We start from the raw sequence: 17,786 nt of genomic DNA, 5'->3' as shown, positions 1-17,786 counted from the left end.
GGGAGGAAAAGAAGGAAGGAAGGGAGGATGGAAGGAAGGGAGGACGGAAGGAAGAAAGAAGCTCCATATGCTCTAAAACAGTGAGTCAACTCCCAGAAGAATCTCGCTTTCAGATACGGAGCTGGTTGGCCAATAAGAGACTGAAGAGGGACCCGCGTGCTAGACAGGATTCTGAATATTTCACAGATATTATGCTGAAAACTCTCCCCACAGATCTACAGAATGCAATGTATCTACGAACACACTGTAATCACGCTCCCGTGCTTTTTTGTAGCTGGGTAAGTAGATTAAGACCAACTCTCGGGGCATGGAGAGGGCTCTTGGCGAGTTTGAAATATGCATATAAGACAAACAGTATTAGAATTTCCATTGAAACTCCTACCTGTGTTATAATCATTTTTAAAGGATTTCTAAGAAGCTGAGTGTGGAAAATGTGGCAATTTCATGCAGTCAAAATACAGCAAACAGTGCCCCCTGCTGGCTGCTGCCCCACACACGCACAGGCCTCAACCTGATTCTGCTTTTCCTCGCCTGCCCTCCAGTGGGGACACTAAACCGACCCAACCAGCTAGTGGGGGACAGAAGCAGCCAATAGAATTCATTCTTCAGATTAACAGGAGTTGGCTGTAAAACGCACACAAAGAAAAGATGTTTGAAAAAACACAGAATTTTCCAGATAGGTTAGGAATCATTTTAAATCACCCATCCATTTTCAAGAAGAAAGAAAGAGAGAGAGAGGAGGGAGGTAGGGAGGAAGGAAGGAAGGAGGAAGGGAAGAAGGAAGGAAGGAAGGAAGGAAGGAAGGAAGGAAGGTTGCAGCCTTACATGTTCATCAAAACCAGCTATGAACCTAAAACAAACATAATTTGGGTATCCTGAAAGTTTACCCATAGTTCATACATCAAAGTTATATATGTATTTGTTACTACTCTTCATCAGCAAAATACATACACACAGATGCCCCTTCAACATATGCACCTTATAAGAACCAAAATAACTCATACATATGTCAAACCACCGTTAATATTTAATGCATATTAATGACTCTGTAACTAATAACTTTTATATAAGAATTAACTGAAATAATTACTGTATAATTAATGTACATTGTTAGAAGGCCCCCCAAATGGAAAGAACGTGAAATACGAAGTCAGAAAGCCACAATTCCCTCTCTGGCCTCTGTCATTAACGTGGCCTGTATCCTGGCAGTGTCGACCTGCTCACAGTCAAAGTAGCTTTCTCAACGCAAAACTAATGCCTCGGAGGGAGAACCCCGGGGACCCTTGCAGTGCTGGTGTTGGCTGTTCTCAAAGACAAGGGCGGAGGAGCCAGCTCTTACATTTTCCTTGTTCATAGCGCCCTCTAGTGTCTCCCAGGAAAACCTACGTGATTTTTAAATTTTATTTTTGCAGGAATGTAGGACAATGTTAAACCCGGTGGTACCCAAACTTTTTAGATCCGTGTGATGGTTTATGTTATGTGTCTACTCGGCTAAGCCATGATACCCAGATACTTGGTTAAATACCAGTCTACATGTCACTGCGCCTGATCCAATCAGTAGAAGGCTTTACGAGAAAAAGATCGAGGTCCCCCAGAAAGAAGGAACTCTGCCTCCAGGCTGCCTTCGGTCTCAAGACCACAACATCAGCCCCTCCCCGGGCCTCCAGCCTGCAGGCCTTCCCTATAAAATTCCAACTTGCTGGCCCCCACAACAGTGTAAGCCAATTTCTAAAATTAAATATATATTTTAATCCATATAGACATACATAAATGTATATACACATATGTACACATGTATACACGTATATGCACACACCTATATCTACACATACATCCCCACACATGCCATTGGTCCGGACCATCTGGAGAACCCTGACTAATGCAGCCAGTGATTCTCAAGTCCTTTGCAGAAAATACTCACGTACCTCCGTCTCCAGAGAGAAGATCCAGCAACCAGACCTGTTGACGATGAGGGTGTGGAGCTCCTGTGCAGGAGAGGAGGCAGAGCAAAGGTCGAAAGCCACCCCCGCAGAGCAGTAAGCAGGAGCCTGTCCCCTTCCTGTATCTGTCAGCCTCCACTCATCAACGACAGGCTGTCCCAAGTGGGGGCAGCACAGGGCAGAGAGGCCGATACTTCTGAAATTTTCGCACAGTGTTGAGCAGGAGTAATGCTCCGCTGGCGGTGAAGAGAGAGGGTCTCTCCACACTCCGAGGTTGCTGCAGAGAACTGCAGACAAAGCAACCTGGCCGTTTCGGAGCTCCTTCAAATGTTCGCACCTGTGATGCAGCCCTCGTATTTCTAAGTAAATAGCGGACTGATCAGCAAGGACTTATACAGCTATATTCATCTCAATGTAATTTATATTAAATTTCAGAATGATGCAAAATAGTGAAATAAGTTGGCATACCCACAAAATTATCTTTTATAGTCATTAAAATATTTTAAATGATTCTAATGACCACAAAATAATGTTCAAAGAAAAATCATGATACAAAATTGAATAGTTTTTCCTATAAAAAATTACTAACTGCAAAAAAGTCACTAACTGTAGAAAAAGTCACTAAATGTATTTGTGAATAATGCCATTATGAGTGATTTTAGTTCTAATTGTCTTCGTTCTCTAAGTGACCCATAGTGACAGCTCCTGTATCTCAATATGTGTTATCTCATAATTTAAAATAAAATATTTTGAAAAGTGAATGCCACTCAAATATTTGTACAACCATATTCCTAGCAGCATTCTTCACAATGGCCAAAAAGTGGAAAGGACTCATGTCTCTCAACAGATGAATGGATTAATAAGATCTGCTGTATACACAGAATGGAATATTATTCAGCTGATAAAAAGAATGAAATTCTAACACATGCTACAACATGGGCGAGTCTTGAAAACACTGCTCCATGAAGTAACACAGACACAGAAGGACAAATATCCTACGATTCCCTTTAAGTGGGGCACCCAGAAGAGGCAAATTCATGGACAGGTAGAAGAGGGGTTCCCAGGGACGGGGGAGGGGAAGTGGAGGGTTAGTGTTAGTAAGCACAAGTTTCTGTTGGGGGTTATGAGAAGTTTAAGGTGGTGCCAGTTGAACAACACTGTGGATGTACTGAAGTGATAGGTATTATGTTATGTATATCTTAGCGCAATCCAAATGGAGCGCCCTGGAAGCTTTGTCCTGATCCCCGAGGCACCAGCAGGGACTCCTTCCGCTCTGCTCTCAGACGGCACATATACCATCACTCAATGGCACAACCGTATGTCTGTGTGTCTGTCTCCATATTTTTCCTGTGAGTCCTGACAGACAGGGGTGAGCTGGAATAAATCCTCATGTCTCCAGCACACAGCAGAGCCCCTGGCGCATAGTAGGTGCTCAAAGAAACCTTTTCCAGAAATGATTATATGAAAGACAGAAAAGGCAGCCCATTCAACGTGCTGGTGAACCTCCTTAATCAAATGAGAAGCAAACATTCCAGAACAATCTCAATGTCCCTCAGTGAAGTTCCATAGTTTCATTGGGCCAACTAGGATGTTTTCATAAAATATTGGGCTATAAAAGCACTCCCCCATTTTCATCTTATGAGGCCGTCACAGAGGTCACGGACTCGTGTGTAGAATGAGAGTTGGGGACAGTGACAGACAGGACAGGTGCCCACTAACAGCAGACCTCTGCCTCCTGGGATACAGAAGACTACACCTCCTAGACCCCTCCCATTGGGTGGGGCCAGCTGACAGTGCTCTCCCCGAGGGCTGGTGAGCAGAACGGAGGGATGAATATCCGTGCGGGCGGCCCTGAAAAGTCCCCAAACAGCTCTGCAGGAAAAGCAGCATGGAAAGCAAGGTAGAGCCACACGATCCCAGCAGCCAGGTCAGGGACGTCGAGGATGAAGATGAGGGTGTTGGGTTTCTGGGATGCTGGCATCATGGGTTACTGCAGCATGAAATAAGCCTGCTGACCACACAGAGACTCTGCGTATGCTGGCTTCTGGTGGTCGTCAGGCCCTGTCGCTGTGGAGAGCCCCCAGGCCACCCCCAGATCCACCCACTTGAAGAACAGGACCTGCCGCTCTGGCTGGTGTGGTTCAGTGGGTTGAGTGCCAGCCTGCCAACCAAAGGGTGGCAGGTTGGATTCCCAGTAAGAGCACATGCCTGGGTTGCAGGCCAGGCCCCCAGTAGGGGGCATTTGAGAGGCAACCACACATTGATGTCTCTCTTCCTCTCTTTCTCTCTCCCTTCCCCTCTGTCTAAAAATAAATAAATAAAATCTTAAAAAAAAAACATGGGATCTGCTATGTTGCCTACAAATATTAAAAATATTAAAAGTTGCTGACTCTCAGTGGGCACAGGAGTTGAACACTTCTCCAAAGACGATGTATGAATGGCCAATAAGCACACGAAAAGATGCTCAGCATCCCTAGTTCTCAGCATCTAAACCACAATGAAATGCCATTTCACAGCCACTAAGGGGGCCAAGATTAAAAGGAGGGACAATACAAGTGTTGGTGAGGATGCGGAGAAAGCAGGACCCTCGCACACTGCTGGTGAGGATGAAAAAATGGTGCAGCCACTCTTGAAAACAGTCCGGCAGTTCCTCAACACGTTAAACAGAGTTGCCGTATGACCCGGCACTTCCACCGCTAGGCACATACCCAGGCGGCATGAACGCCTGTGTGCACACAAAAACTCGTTCGTAAATGTCACAGCGGCCGCGCTCGTTATAGTGAAAATGGGAAGCAACTCGTCCACAGAGGGTGGGACTACGCCACACAGCAGGGCGGTGGCACAGCCAGGACGACCAGCCTGCCAGTCCCGGGGGTCTGTTCACTAGAGTAACCAGCCTTCCGCAATGCCGGGGAGGACAGTAAGGGGAGGGGAACAAGAGCAAATAAACAGTAAGTAATTAGTTCTTAATTAGCATATAAAAAAACCAATTGATTGCCAAACACTGTGACAAGGTCTTTATTATCTTCTTAGCCCATTTTCACATGGAAATGCTGATGTTCGAAAAATAATAAAAATGACCTGCCTGGGGGGTCAGGTGTTAAAAGGAGGAGTCAGAACTCAAACTCAGCTGAGCTCTGTTTCAATGCTGGCGCGGCCCCTCTGCACACCGCCGTGCTGCACTGAACCCTAAAGGTCATTGTTCTGTGCAGGCTTCTCTGCACCCAGCCCTGACACCCGAAGGTTCACGGTCCACCTGTGGGCTCTCCGCCGCCTCTGCAGTTCTGGTGTGAAGGACTTGTGTCTCTTCCACCACAAACTCAAAGCTGAGGCAGGACACTCAGCCCCCAGCCTGACACGGAGAAAGTGCTAAACACGGTTTGATGAATGAATGAATATCTCAAACTATGGAGGACTGTCAGGAATTCTATGGCCACCGGCCTTGGTTCCCTGTGCAAGTCACAGGGGCTGCATGCATCATGCAGCTCACACACACAGGGGCAGAGACAGCACCTCCACCACCTCCCCCGGCTCCCCTCAGCCTGGATCCCACAGACTGTAGGAAGCTGCCAACCCATCACCCGGAAGTCGGCCAGCTGACCCACATTGCTCCTGGCCCAGAGGGAATAAACCACAAACAAGGCAGCCCCGTTGACCAACTGCCCAACAGCTTTCACTGTATAAAACCTCAGGATCCAAAAGAGTTTGCAAACGATGCTACTGCAGCCATTCTACAGGTGGGAAGGCTGAGCCTGGCGTGGGTAAACGGCTTGCTGGGCCAGCTCAGCTGGGTGTCGGGGAGGCAGCACATTCACGCCTGGATCTTGTGACAACTCATCCTTGTGCTCTCTATGCCTGCTTCGGCCAAACCGCGGCATGCCTGGAATGAAGACATGTCTCCCGAAGTGCCAGGGTCCTCGTTCAGCCACAACACTGTCCTTCACTCTAACTCTACCTCACTTGCCAGCGCTCGGCTGGGACAGCCAGAAAATTTCATTCTGATGCACCTTTGCGTGTATTTGCATTTTTTCAGGCTATTCCCCACATAACCTGCAGGTTTTAAGGGGTGGGATATAGAGAAGAGTTTAAGGAACATTTGACAAATGATCTTACTCTGTGGAAAAAATTCCCATGCTGTGATCTTACCTGGGGACACAACATTATCAGAGAAATTCAACGACACACCAGCTTCATCATCACCAAAATGGGTTTGACTTTGTTTGATGATTCTGGACCTCAGTGTTCCGCTGAGAAACCAGGAAGAGAGTTCTGATACATCACATTACAAACACAGATGGGGTGGCAAAGCACAAAAACCCCGTAAGATCAGAAAGAGATCTTGGCCCTTTAGCCTGGGCTTGACTCTTGGCAGGTGGTTACTACATGCAGCATAAAGAACTTGAGCTGAATTTAGAAAGAGTATAAACTCATCAGTGCTAGAACTTACAGAACCATATCGAACTCAGAGGAGAAATTTTAGGTACACCATCGTCCTGGATAATCTAGATTTGGTGACAAATTAGTCAAATATTCTTAATGATGGAGTAAGCTTCCCAAATCATTTAAGACTGAACAAAGGCAGCATGGCATAGCAGAAAGTATTAAAAGTAACTAAAAAGTATTAAAAGCTGCAGTGTTTGGTCAACAGAAGTAAAGATTAAAAGAGACTTATCACTACCCCTTAAATATATGGAGGGGTATTGTGTATGAAGGATCTCTTCATTACGATTGAAGAGTTGGAGAAAAGGGGTAATGACGATAAAGGCAGGAAACTAGAAGAGGCCACTAAAGAGCTTCAGAATCTAGTTTTCAGGAGTTTGAAAAAATTGGAAAAATTCTTAAGCTCTTCAGATCATTTCAAAAGCGTCTTCTCTGGAAGGGGACAGGAGACGATTAAATGTCAGAAGGGGTGGCAGGGAAAAGCAGAGCCATTGCTTTCGGAAGCAATCAGAAGTCAACCAGGCCCAGGTTGCCAGGGTCAGCTCGGGGAGGAGAGGAGCAGATGGCTGAGGCTTGGAGGTCGAGGAGGATTCTGGGAGAGCAGCAAACACACAGAGCAATGACCCAGAGGTCGGGACGGGGTTTGGGGGGCCCAGAGATAGAAAGTGCCAAAGAACGGGATTAACACAGTTTGTGAAAAGTTTTTTTTTTATAATACAGATGAATTTTTGTGTGATGGTAAATTAATTCTCCATTGCACCACAAAATTCCAACAGCTAACAAAACATTTCTATCTTTTTGCCCATAGTTTAAATCTGATACTCACAAAACATTACAAGTTTCTCAATTTTCCATCAGGGTCCTCAAAAACAAATTTTCGTGAGCCACACAGTTATTTGCGTTTTCCGAAACTGTCTAACCACCTGTTTCCTGAGAGGAGTGGCAATTTGGCAATGACAGTAAAGGAAGACTCCAAGTTCAAGGTAGAACCAGGGGCAACAACGAATACAGGCAAAAGAGCCAAGCGCCTTTCCTGCCAAACTTTTTTCCCTACCTTTGTACAACTTTCTGTGGGCGTGTTTTTTTAGAGGACGACCTTTTCAACCTTCTGCGTCCTGCCTCTCATATCTTCCTTTACTGTGGATCTCCAGCAGCAGACAGCTCCCAGTGAAAACCGCCTTGCCCCCGCCGCTCGGCCCCGCCCCCCGCCCCCGCCAGAAACAGGCCGCAGGCCTCCAATCCGGTGCTCGGGTCTGAACTTCAGCCAGCCTTCGGGCATCTCCACGCAGCAGGCCTGACCCGGAGCCCCAGGATCCTGCTCGGAATGACTGACACCAGAGGGCACAACTTCAGAACTGAAGACAAGTTCATTCCAGGCAGCTAACAGCCACAACAAAAACAGTATTTTCTAAAAATGCAGACCTGCCTGTTACAACCGCCTTCTAAACGTTTGGAAAGCATTCTTACTCAACAGCTTCCTCTGACTGTGACTTTCCCAGATGCACGGTGGTGGTGGATCAAATGACACCAAAACCGTAACAAATCTCCTATTCTTGGAGGAGGACCCTGAATGACTGCTTCTCAGTTGTCAGTGAAGCACACGACTCATTTCTTTTCAACGAGCTGCGGGCCTTCGATGAAAGATACATTTTCCACCCCAGCTAATTCCAGCCAACAGATTAACCCCCTCTCACCCTCAAATCTCCTCACAGAACCTCCACGTGGGGAGTGACCAAGGGCCAGGCCAGACAGCCCTGCATCCAGGGAATGGGGTCAGAGGTGAATCCAGTTTCAAGGTCAGAGTGCAAGAGCCGTCATAAGGGTCTCTCCACTGGAAGTCTTCCTCTCTCCCCGAGGAAGAAGTGCAGAGTGGAACTAGAGTTCATGGCCCCTCGGCACTTAGTCAACAGTGTCATCGCCCTCGGCAGTGACCTCTCAGTGTGTCTAGAATGTCCCTTGGCCAGTTGAGAATTTAACGAACCACATCTGCTTGCATTTGGCCGAAGGGAGGAAAATATTTTCGTTTTAGTCCGAACATTAAGTTATATTTGGCCCAGTTTCTTCCCACGTGCAAGGAAACTGAGTTGGCATACAAGCAAGGAAGAATACACCAGGTGGCCCTGCCTACTTTATTAAGGGCAGAAGTGAGATTAGTTCTTGTCCCACAGACACTGGGAACAGCACTGCAACCCCCACCCCCAGGCCCTGTGTGTCAAACCCGATAAAACCCACAGAAAAAGTCGCAATCGGCACAGCTCCAGCAGCAAGGGAAGAGCATGCACAGGGCTCACCAGCCCACCCACAGCACTATAACCGCCCGTGCAAGTGAGCGCGGCGTGCTTGGCACACAGCAGGCACATAATAATTGTGCACTTGCCTTCGTGTCTCTTTGGGAGTATAAATTCACTGGCCCAGGGAGGAGATTACTCTGTTTCCATACGAAACACAAGAAGATGTGTTTCTACAGCTCATTACCATCAGGATTAGTCGGGTGCATTTGACGGCAAGAAGCAGAAACCCCAAGCGAAGCTGCCTGGAACAGCAAACTCAGAGCAGGGCGGGGGCGGGAGAGGGCGGCCAGCCGCTCGGAGCGATTTCCACATGAAAGTTCAAGTGTGCACTGGTGCTCACCCTAGTGATTGACAACTTCATACAAAAACACCAGAAAATGAGAAGCAATCATCTTCTTGCTTACAGTAATTTCCAAGTCACATAGCATTTTCTAGTGAGTTCTGGGGGTTGGAGAGACCCATGACAGAGAGAAACACAGGCAACAAAGTGACGATGGCTTAAAAGTTTGAACAGAAACATAACGGAAACAGGATTTTCCCATGTTTTTTCTTCTTTTTCTGCTACTACTGTAACTGACAATCCCACAGCAGTTGTATTAGTTTATTGTTAACTATAGTTGATGTACAGTATTATATTAGTTTCAGGTGTACAACACAGTGATTCAACATTTCTATGGTGACCCCCCCCACGCAAGTCCTGGCCCCCTCTGCTGTAGGTAAGGCCACAGCGGTCTTAAAGAATATTGAATAGAGAGAATAATATTGTTAAGATTTCAAAAATAAGAGCTTGTGTGCCTAAAGTTAAATTCAAAGCACAACCAATTAACTAAATATCTCACCAGAAAAATAAAAAAACGAGTAGTTTCACGATTCAGTATTGAAAATAACTTTTAATGGGTATAAAAAATGATTCAGACATAAATCAAGTATACTTCTACAACCAAAGAAAAAGATGATAGCTTTTAAAAACCTGAAAACTACCACTTTGAATAGGAAGAGAGTAAAAGTTTATTCCTATAATCCCTTTCTTAATGTTAGCTGGCAAACTACCTGTGGAAGAAATTAGTCAACGTTATACATGCAGCTAATAAAACAGCTGAAATAAGCAAATTGCTCTTCTAATCTCCTGGTTGGCAGCAAAGCCAAAACGCCTGCTTTCTTCTGCCTGTTAGAACTTCAGCCTACCCGACAGAACTCTCACGTCTACGGCAGTGGGTTGTGGCCGCAGGTCGCTACAGCACACGCGTGATTATCCGCCTTGTTTAAAACGGTGATCTCGGTTAAACCCAGAAAAAAAGCCCATCAAACACAAGGTAAATCACAACCCTTTACTTTGAAGGTAGCGAGGTCCCCAAATCAAAGGCGTGGATAATTTCAAAGCAAACAGAAATATTCCACAGAAGTTCACATCTCCAGGTCTCGGAACACTTACTCCTTTGACAAGACATTTTCCAGCACATTCAAGCCAGAATGAACAAAAGAGCCCAGATCTTAAAACTTACATCCATCACCACCGGGATTATACCACTGAAATGCATGGATTTACCTCGACACACTTGTTTACTTTTCTCAAAACCTCATCACTGAGAACATCCAAATTTCTATCAAGTTTTTTAAGGAAAACAAAGCCAACATAATGACTTGCCGGTCGCCATTGAAAGGAGAATCTAGTGGAGCGGCAGAGAGGAGAAAGGAATGGAGAAAATGCACATGCGGGACAGAATACGACTTCAGACTTTAGATACAAACCCAAGCCTCCCCCAGCCCCTGTCTTCCCAGGGCTGTTTCCTCCTTCCACCTCCCGTGGCTCGCTCAAGAGCTCTACCCCTGTCTCTCAGCCAAGGTTACAGCCTTGGAGGCAGCATGAGCCAAAACCCTCTGCTATTTTCCAAGCCCATCAGTCCCCACGGCCAGGTCGCAAGTCCTTGGAAATGGCATTCATCACCCTCAGACTGCGCCATGTCTAACACAGGCATGCGGTAAGTAGTTCCCCAGTGAAATTCAGTAAAGGACTGAATAGGCTCTCTTTTGTTTGGGTCCTGATTTGAACAAGGGATTGGTAAGAAATGTTTATGCACGCACTGGAGAAAGTGGGATGTAGGGGAGAAATAATTTATATTGACATATGGGGTGCAACGGGAGGTAGTAAGGTTCTTTTATAGTTTTATGACCCAGAAAAAAAAGAGGGGGAACATTTTCTATCAGAGTATCTCTGCTGAAATGTTCCTATTCGGGCCAGTCTGAATTTATGACATGATGACTTTAATCCAAAATAATTTCCAAGTAAGCCACAGTTCATAGGGTGAAACTCAACAAAACCATAACATAAAACTGTCAAATTACTAGTCCAATACTTGATACCTTCTGAAGTTTGCAAGGGCACCGCAAAATGTGTCTTGTTTTCAAACCACTCCTGGAGAGTGAGGCAGCCAATTTTACAAGGTACTCGGCCTGCTCACCTGGGAAAAAGGTGGAGACCTGAGGCTGCGTGGAAGGACAAGGTCGTGCTGTTGTTACTCCCTTCTTAACCCCCAGTGTACACCACGCTTTACAACAGTTACAACACGCCAGAGAACAAAGGCTTTGCCGGGAACATTTCCAGTCTAGGGGCACAGCCAGAAAGGCTGAGGAAAAGGCCAGAAAATTTGCAGAAGTCACTGGCATCGAAAGGCCTGCCCACCAGGTGAAGCTGTCCACCAGGCGGACTTGGGGACATTACATTTCCATAGGCCCTGCCGTCTCTTTGCTTTGGTAGCTATGGCTACTCGCTTTGTTGTAACCTCTTGTGGACAAGTGTCTGACGCAGTGACCAGGAAGGGGAGGGAGGGGCTGCGTAATTCCACACCCTCTGGTGTTCCGGGTCCCTAAGGCTGACGAATACTACAGACTGGCAGGAAGGGATGCCTTCTCTTATACAATTTGACTTTGACAATCTCCTAGACAGGCCTGGCCTCCAGATAATAGAGTTTTTCAAAGGACAGAGGGCTTTTATTAGATGATTACAATTAAATTCATATTGAAGGGTAAAGTTGATGGATAAGCTTTGCAGAGCACCCGAAGGTCCCAGCAGAGCCGATCGGAGGCAGGGACGTGTGGGAGAGGAAACGGCCCAGTTGGCGGGAGGGGATGATGGGCAGGTCAGGGCTGATGTCTCAGCTCTGCCACCCCCTACCTCCCTGACATCGGGCAAGACACTTAACACTCTTAATTTCAGCCTCTTGTCCAATAGAGACAAGAAGAACCTCAACGAGTTTCTGTGACGGTTAAATACAATCGTGTATACAAATGGGCTACTGGAGAATCTAACATATGGCAAGTGTTCTGTGAACAACAGCTTTTTCTAAGCGCTTCTTAAGGAGCAGTGGGGCCTGCCATCGATGGGTGGGCACTGGGACCCCCTGGGGACTCCCAGTGAGTGGGGCTGACCCACCTGGGGCAGTGCTGGAAAAGCCATTTCACTGCCAGCAGAGGGTGACAAAGGCACCCCAGTCCAGAGCCTTGGGATCCTCCCACCCTGGAGGGCAGGGCCCAGAGTCCTGGGCTGCCCATGGGCCCCAGCCTGGGTTCTAGGACACGCTGGCTGTGAGACCTGACACAAATCTGCACTTCGGTGTCCTGTTGGTGAAGGGTGGGGACAGGGAGAGGATGAGACACTGAGTCCTAAGGTCCTGTCTGGGGGGGCAGGACCCCAGTCACTCGCTAACACAGCCCTGAGACGAGAGCGGAGCCAGGCTTGACAAGGACAGGGATTGGGTGCACTCTCCCTTGGGGAGGCCAAGTGCCCTGCTTCTGTCCAGTCAGGGCCTGGATGGAGGCTGGGGCTCTGCCTCTGGGGTAGGAGCTGCCAAACTTCACATGGACACCTGCCTGCCTACCAACCTCCCTAAGAGACCCCAGGCCCAACACCTGTGACATCGGAGCAAAGGACACAAAAGTGCGTGAAGATGTGACCCCTGATCTTTAGAGTGAGGGTCCAGCACCCTCAGTTCTCTTCAGAGTCGGGGTGAAAATATCCAGAAGGAGGAAGAGAATCATGATTTTCTGAACAGAGGGACAGGCGGCTGTGCTGTGGCCCAGGTAGTAACGGGTGTGATGTGTTCGTGTGTGCTTTATCCTACCTGCTAGCACAGGCTCCCTGCTATTAAAGCAGACAGGAAAATGAAGCCATTACCTGCATTCCGAGGAGTGCAAAGTGGTTACTCAGTGGTTACTCTATGGCAGCCGGCCAGGGCAGGGCTCTAACCAAGCCTGGGGGCACAATTCAGAAGCGAAATCAAGTCCAGACACTCTACTCCTTTAGCATCAGGAAAGGGGGGCAGGGCGGGGGGGCAACAGGGCTCTGAGCCGAAAAACCTCTTTAGCTTACTTTTGTTTATCTTCCAGTTTCAGGGTTTTCTTGGGAATCTCAAAACCCACAGCTGGGCTCAGCCAAATCTTACTCTACCAACGACTTGCTACTCGATCAGCTTACTTTGAAGGTAAGTATGACAAATTCAGTCCTTTGCAAGACACAGAATAACCAAATAGTGTACTGTTATGTATAAATAGTCAATCCAAATAAACAAACCCAAAAGGATGAAGAATAAATGAGAACAGGTGTATTTTTTTTTTTACTCCATGTAATTCCCCAACAGAACAAGCTGCTTGCCTGGGACCCCACCAGTACCATTTTCAATGGTACCCTTGACATAGACATAGCTTTTCTTCACACAACATTTTCAAAGAACGCCGAGGACGCTTGCTCACCACAAGCACGGTGAGAGCCACGTCACAACCGAGGGTCCGGCGCTGGTTTCAGAGGTAGAAGTGAAGTAAAAAGGCAGGCCGGCCCGTGCACGTCGGCGAAAGAAAGAAGATAACATCTTGGAGAGCTTGCGTGTTTCAGCACAGACCAGGAGATTGCTCGGTGATCTGTAACGTGTCTGACGCCTGAATCAAAGCCCTTTCCAAGCTCCTCTTGGCTGGTGTTTTCTTTGCACGCTTGCCGGTGAGACGGGTCTCTCCCTCAAAGCTCATGAACGCAACCATCCACCACACTAGTGTCGAGAGCAGACTGGATTGCTTGAATTCATCCCACAGGCCAGCTGTGCCGCAGCTTCCTCAAAAGCACTTACAGAAAGCCCTGAGAGTCATCAAATCAAAATAATGAAGAGCTGGTTTTATTTTTAAATCTGACTATAAACACGTGGACTATAATGTTTGTTTTTATCCCCGGAGGTTTCAATTACAGTGTATTCACAGTTTCGAGTTTTTCTACCAAATACGCAATGCTCCAGCTAAAAACTGTTCGTAAGCGCAAAGAACTTGGTTTTATTCCCTGGCATTCCCAAACAGGGCTGCTGCCTGTTTGTACTCTCGGATCTGGCAATCATATTGACCTCCGATGACCCGTCGAAGGATAGACCCTGTGACCAGCTCTCAAGGGTGGGCAAAGCAAGGAGCATCCCCGGGGGAAGGAGGGAGCACTCCCTTTCGGATGATGCAGCGGACCACCTCATGAGTGCGGACTGGGGCCTCCCAGATTACTGAGCAGATTTGGAAACCAATGTTTCCTAATTCAGCCCCTGTTGAATGTTAAAGGGTTGGGTTTTTTTTGCTTTTGCTTCATTCAGTTCACTAGCTTCTAGGAATGCTGTGGCCTCCTCCCTCGCTCCGTTTTTCTTCTCCTGTGACTTCAGGTACAGATCGCACCTAACCCGGGCGAACACAACTTCGTGATCACAGCAGACAGCCAAAGTGAGGTCTGATCTACGGCTGCACTGGAGACTCAATAGCTGTAACTGAGTCATCAGTTCAGCCAGTTCAGCACTTGGCCTTCGAGTTGGACGGAGACATCAGCTGGAATTTCTTCTCTACTTCCTCTCCGAAGAAGTTTTGACAGATGCAAAAATGTTGGTTTTGGTGACAACATCTTTAATAGGACTTTTTTCTTTTCAATTGAGAGATTACTATAAAACTTTCACAGCTTTTATGGATTTCTGGTACTATGTTCCAGTTCCATCCGATCTCGTGTGTAGGAGACAAGTAAATTTTTCAGAGAAAGAAAGAAACGTCACCATTTTTAAAATAAGGCTTTCAGGAGTCCTTGCTGAGGACATCATTGCTCAGCCTTTAAAAATATATACAATACGTTGTTACTCTTTACAATACACATTCACGAATCCACACGTGACACAGGCCTCATAAAATTATTTATCTTCTGCACTGAGGCAGGGATTCTGAGGACTGCTGTCCAGGCCCGTGAAGTGAGGGGGAGGCGGGCGCGGGGCCTTGGAGGCCGAGGCTGCTCCAGGCTTTCATCATGGAAGCCAGCGTTGCATCATGTCACGTATCCTAATTTATACAAAAGTATCAACATACATTGTTTAACATTTTCTTTTTAGGGCGTGCACGTGTAACTTGCCTAGTGGTGACATCTTCCTCCGCACTCCCCAAACAAGGGAAATACTGCAGCATCTCCTTGACTTTCCAAAGGTGCCACGTTGCTACTCCTGCCTTGGGGGACCCACCTCGGCGATCTGCCCTGTCACAGAGACTCCATTAAAAGGTTCTGTGTCTCCCACCCCACCCCCCGCCCCATCCCCCCACCCCCGCCACCAGTGTCACATGGCGCAGCATTAACAATAAAGTCCATTATTTCCTGTAATTATGGTCTCATTTCACACCCTTTCCTCTCAAGTATGAAAAAAGAACCCTCTTCCTCTTCCCTATGAAAATATTCTGCAATCACAGTTTTCTCTCGTGCTTGTCAAGAAGCTAAACAGACTTAGTTTCTCCATGGCCTTTCTTAATCCTCCGATTTATCTTATTTTCAAATGAAATATAATTAACGACCATTTCTTACTTAGGCCAAGTCTTATTTTCTAAGGCAGTGTTGTAACTCAAATATGCTATTAACCGCAATCATCATTAGGCTAATTTATTTTGTAGTATTTTGCCAAGACTATGCCTCTTTTGGATATAATTCCATTTTCCCCACTTAGCACCCTCAGAATGGTGATCAGTTTTCAATGTTTGTGACTTGAGAAGGCAGTACCTTCATGGAAATGTCCGGACAACCTCACTGGCACGAGGACAAAGCCGGCACAATGACCTCTACCTACTTGGAAAATTAAATATGTTGGCGATGTTACAAAGGACTGCATTCACTCGTTGGAGTCCACACGCTGAAGTCATCCGAACCTTGGATACATGGGGTCAGGGCTCGGAGAAGGTTGCTCAGTCTCTGGCCACAATTGCACACACTCGAACTCCCTCTCCTTGAAAGGAACAGCATTGTTTTGAATAGATCATACTCTTGACCTTCAGGGTGGCCAGCACAGCTTTACATTCTAAAGAGGAGTCAGGCTGACAAAGAGTCGTTGAAATTACGTGACTCACCGATTCACATCAAACTGCTCTTTAGAAATAACTTCGGTTTGCATTCTGGTAACACGGGACAGATGCCTCTCTCTGCTACTGATAAATTTTCAGAAATTTTAATGAAAGAGGAGGAGAGAAAAAAAATCATCAAAGAAAAGGATAGTTATTTCAGCACAGCACATTTTTACAGCTCTCAAGTCATTTAAATAGTTTAGGCATATTATCAACTAATCATCAGCTGGAGTACATGTACATTTAAACCACAGTTTATCCAAACTGCATGTAAATTTGCTGGTTAAATTTGCTTTTACATTTTCATTACAATTATAGACATATAGTGCTGGACGTTCTTACGTTTGGCTGCTTTATAAGGGGTGGGCATGTGCTTGAATTGAGAAGAAAAGAAAGTGGTATTATTTTAAGAAAACAAAATAAATTTGGGTGTTTTCTGAGTCTTGTTTCATATGTGTGTGTGTGTGTGTGTGTGTGTGTGGTGTTTGTTTTTAAAAGAAGAGAGCAAAATTCATCAAATTAAACTTTTCTCCCACAGCAAACCTTTGATGATTCATTAGCCATATATTGCTGAGTTAACACCATCTGTGATTTCCGCCAGTTTTGCCTTCATGGGCTTCTTCGAACTGAAGATTTCTCTCTGTTACAAGAAGCTTCTATTCTCTTTTTTGTCTTCATTTCTTGATATGGTATAAGTAGTTTCAAACACAAATCTATCCCTCCCACAAATCTCTGAATTTCTCCACAGCTGGTTTGTGTCAAATAAATAAAAATCAGCTCTAAGATGCATTAAGTAGTCAAATTCCACACAATTAAATTGTGTCCTATTGTTTACAATGTGTTCGGGTGGCAACTTTAGCACATCCGTCACCACCACCAGGAAAACTATTCAGAGCAACCCACAACCCCCCCAGCTCCATAGTGTCACCTCTGCGCACAGAACACCAGTGTTAAATCCTGAGTTCCAGACCAGCAAACAAGCCTTTCCTGCAATCTGCCACAGTTCAGGGCATTTCAGTTCTTAAACACTGATGTCAGCGCTTCTAAAGCCTTGTCCTCCCTCTCTTTTCCATGAGGAGGAGTCTCCGTCTTGCTCCACAGCACTATTGGTGGGACACGTCCCAAACCACACAGCTACCTTCTTCTGTAAGTACATGGACAGGCACACGGACAAATATATTTAAGTCAGTCTGAATACAGTTAAATGATCTGCTTTACTATGAAGTGTGAAAGGCAGATGCAGACCATTTACACAGAAGCCAATAACCTCCCGGATGAGCTCAGGGAATCAGGCCACTGTCTGGACCTACAGGGGCTCCCCCTTCTGCAGGTCCCCGAGGATATGGGTGGGGGCCGGTGCAAACAGGGAAGCCCTCACTGGATCGACAGCCAAAGACAGCAGTCTCCACTGCAGCAGACCCTGCTTTCCAGGAACCTTCCCGTGACAGAGCAGCCAGAGGATCCCAGGCTAAGGGTGCTCACTCCCTGCAGGACATGGGAATGGGAGTTATCTGTGCCTCCATCCCTGGTACCTGCCTTTGCTCCTCCCGAGCACTAACTACTCCCTCCTTTTCGATCTCTCGTGCATTCTCCTTGCTCTCGGGCTCGAAGGCAGGTCCGTCAGGGTCCGGCTGCCCGAGTTTCTCAGGCCATGCTTGGCTGTGCAGCACGCATTTTGCTGCTTCTGCAATGTCCAGAGACAGGGCTCGCCACAGTGGACCGCCAACACTGTGAATGAGCA

General features: G+C 46.7%; 1 protein-coding gene across 5 annotated transcripts in view; it reads right to left on the bottom strand.

Annotated features, from left to right (window-relative positions):
- Nucleotides 1-17,786, bottom strand: part of STOX2 (storkhead box 2) — a 177,733-nt gene that overhangs the window by 151,343 nt on the left and 8,604 nt on the right. The gene's annotated exons all lie outside the window — the stretch shown is intronic.

Source organism: Desmodus rotundus, chromosome 13, assembly GCF_022682495.2.
Source record: "Desmodus rotundus isolate HL8 chromosome 13, HLdesRot8A.1, whole genome shotgun sequence".
Taxonomy (NCBI): domain Eukaryota; kingdom Metazoa; phylum Chordata; class Mammalia; order Chiroptera; family Phyllostomidae; genus Desmodus; species Desmodus rotundus.
This window is presented reverse-complemented; position numbering and strand designations above follow the sequence as displayed.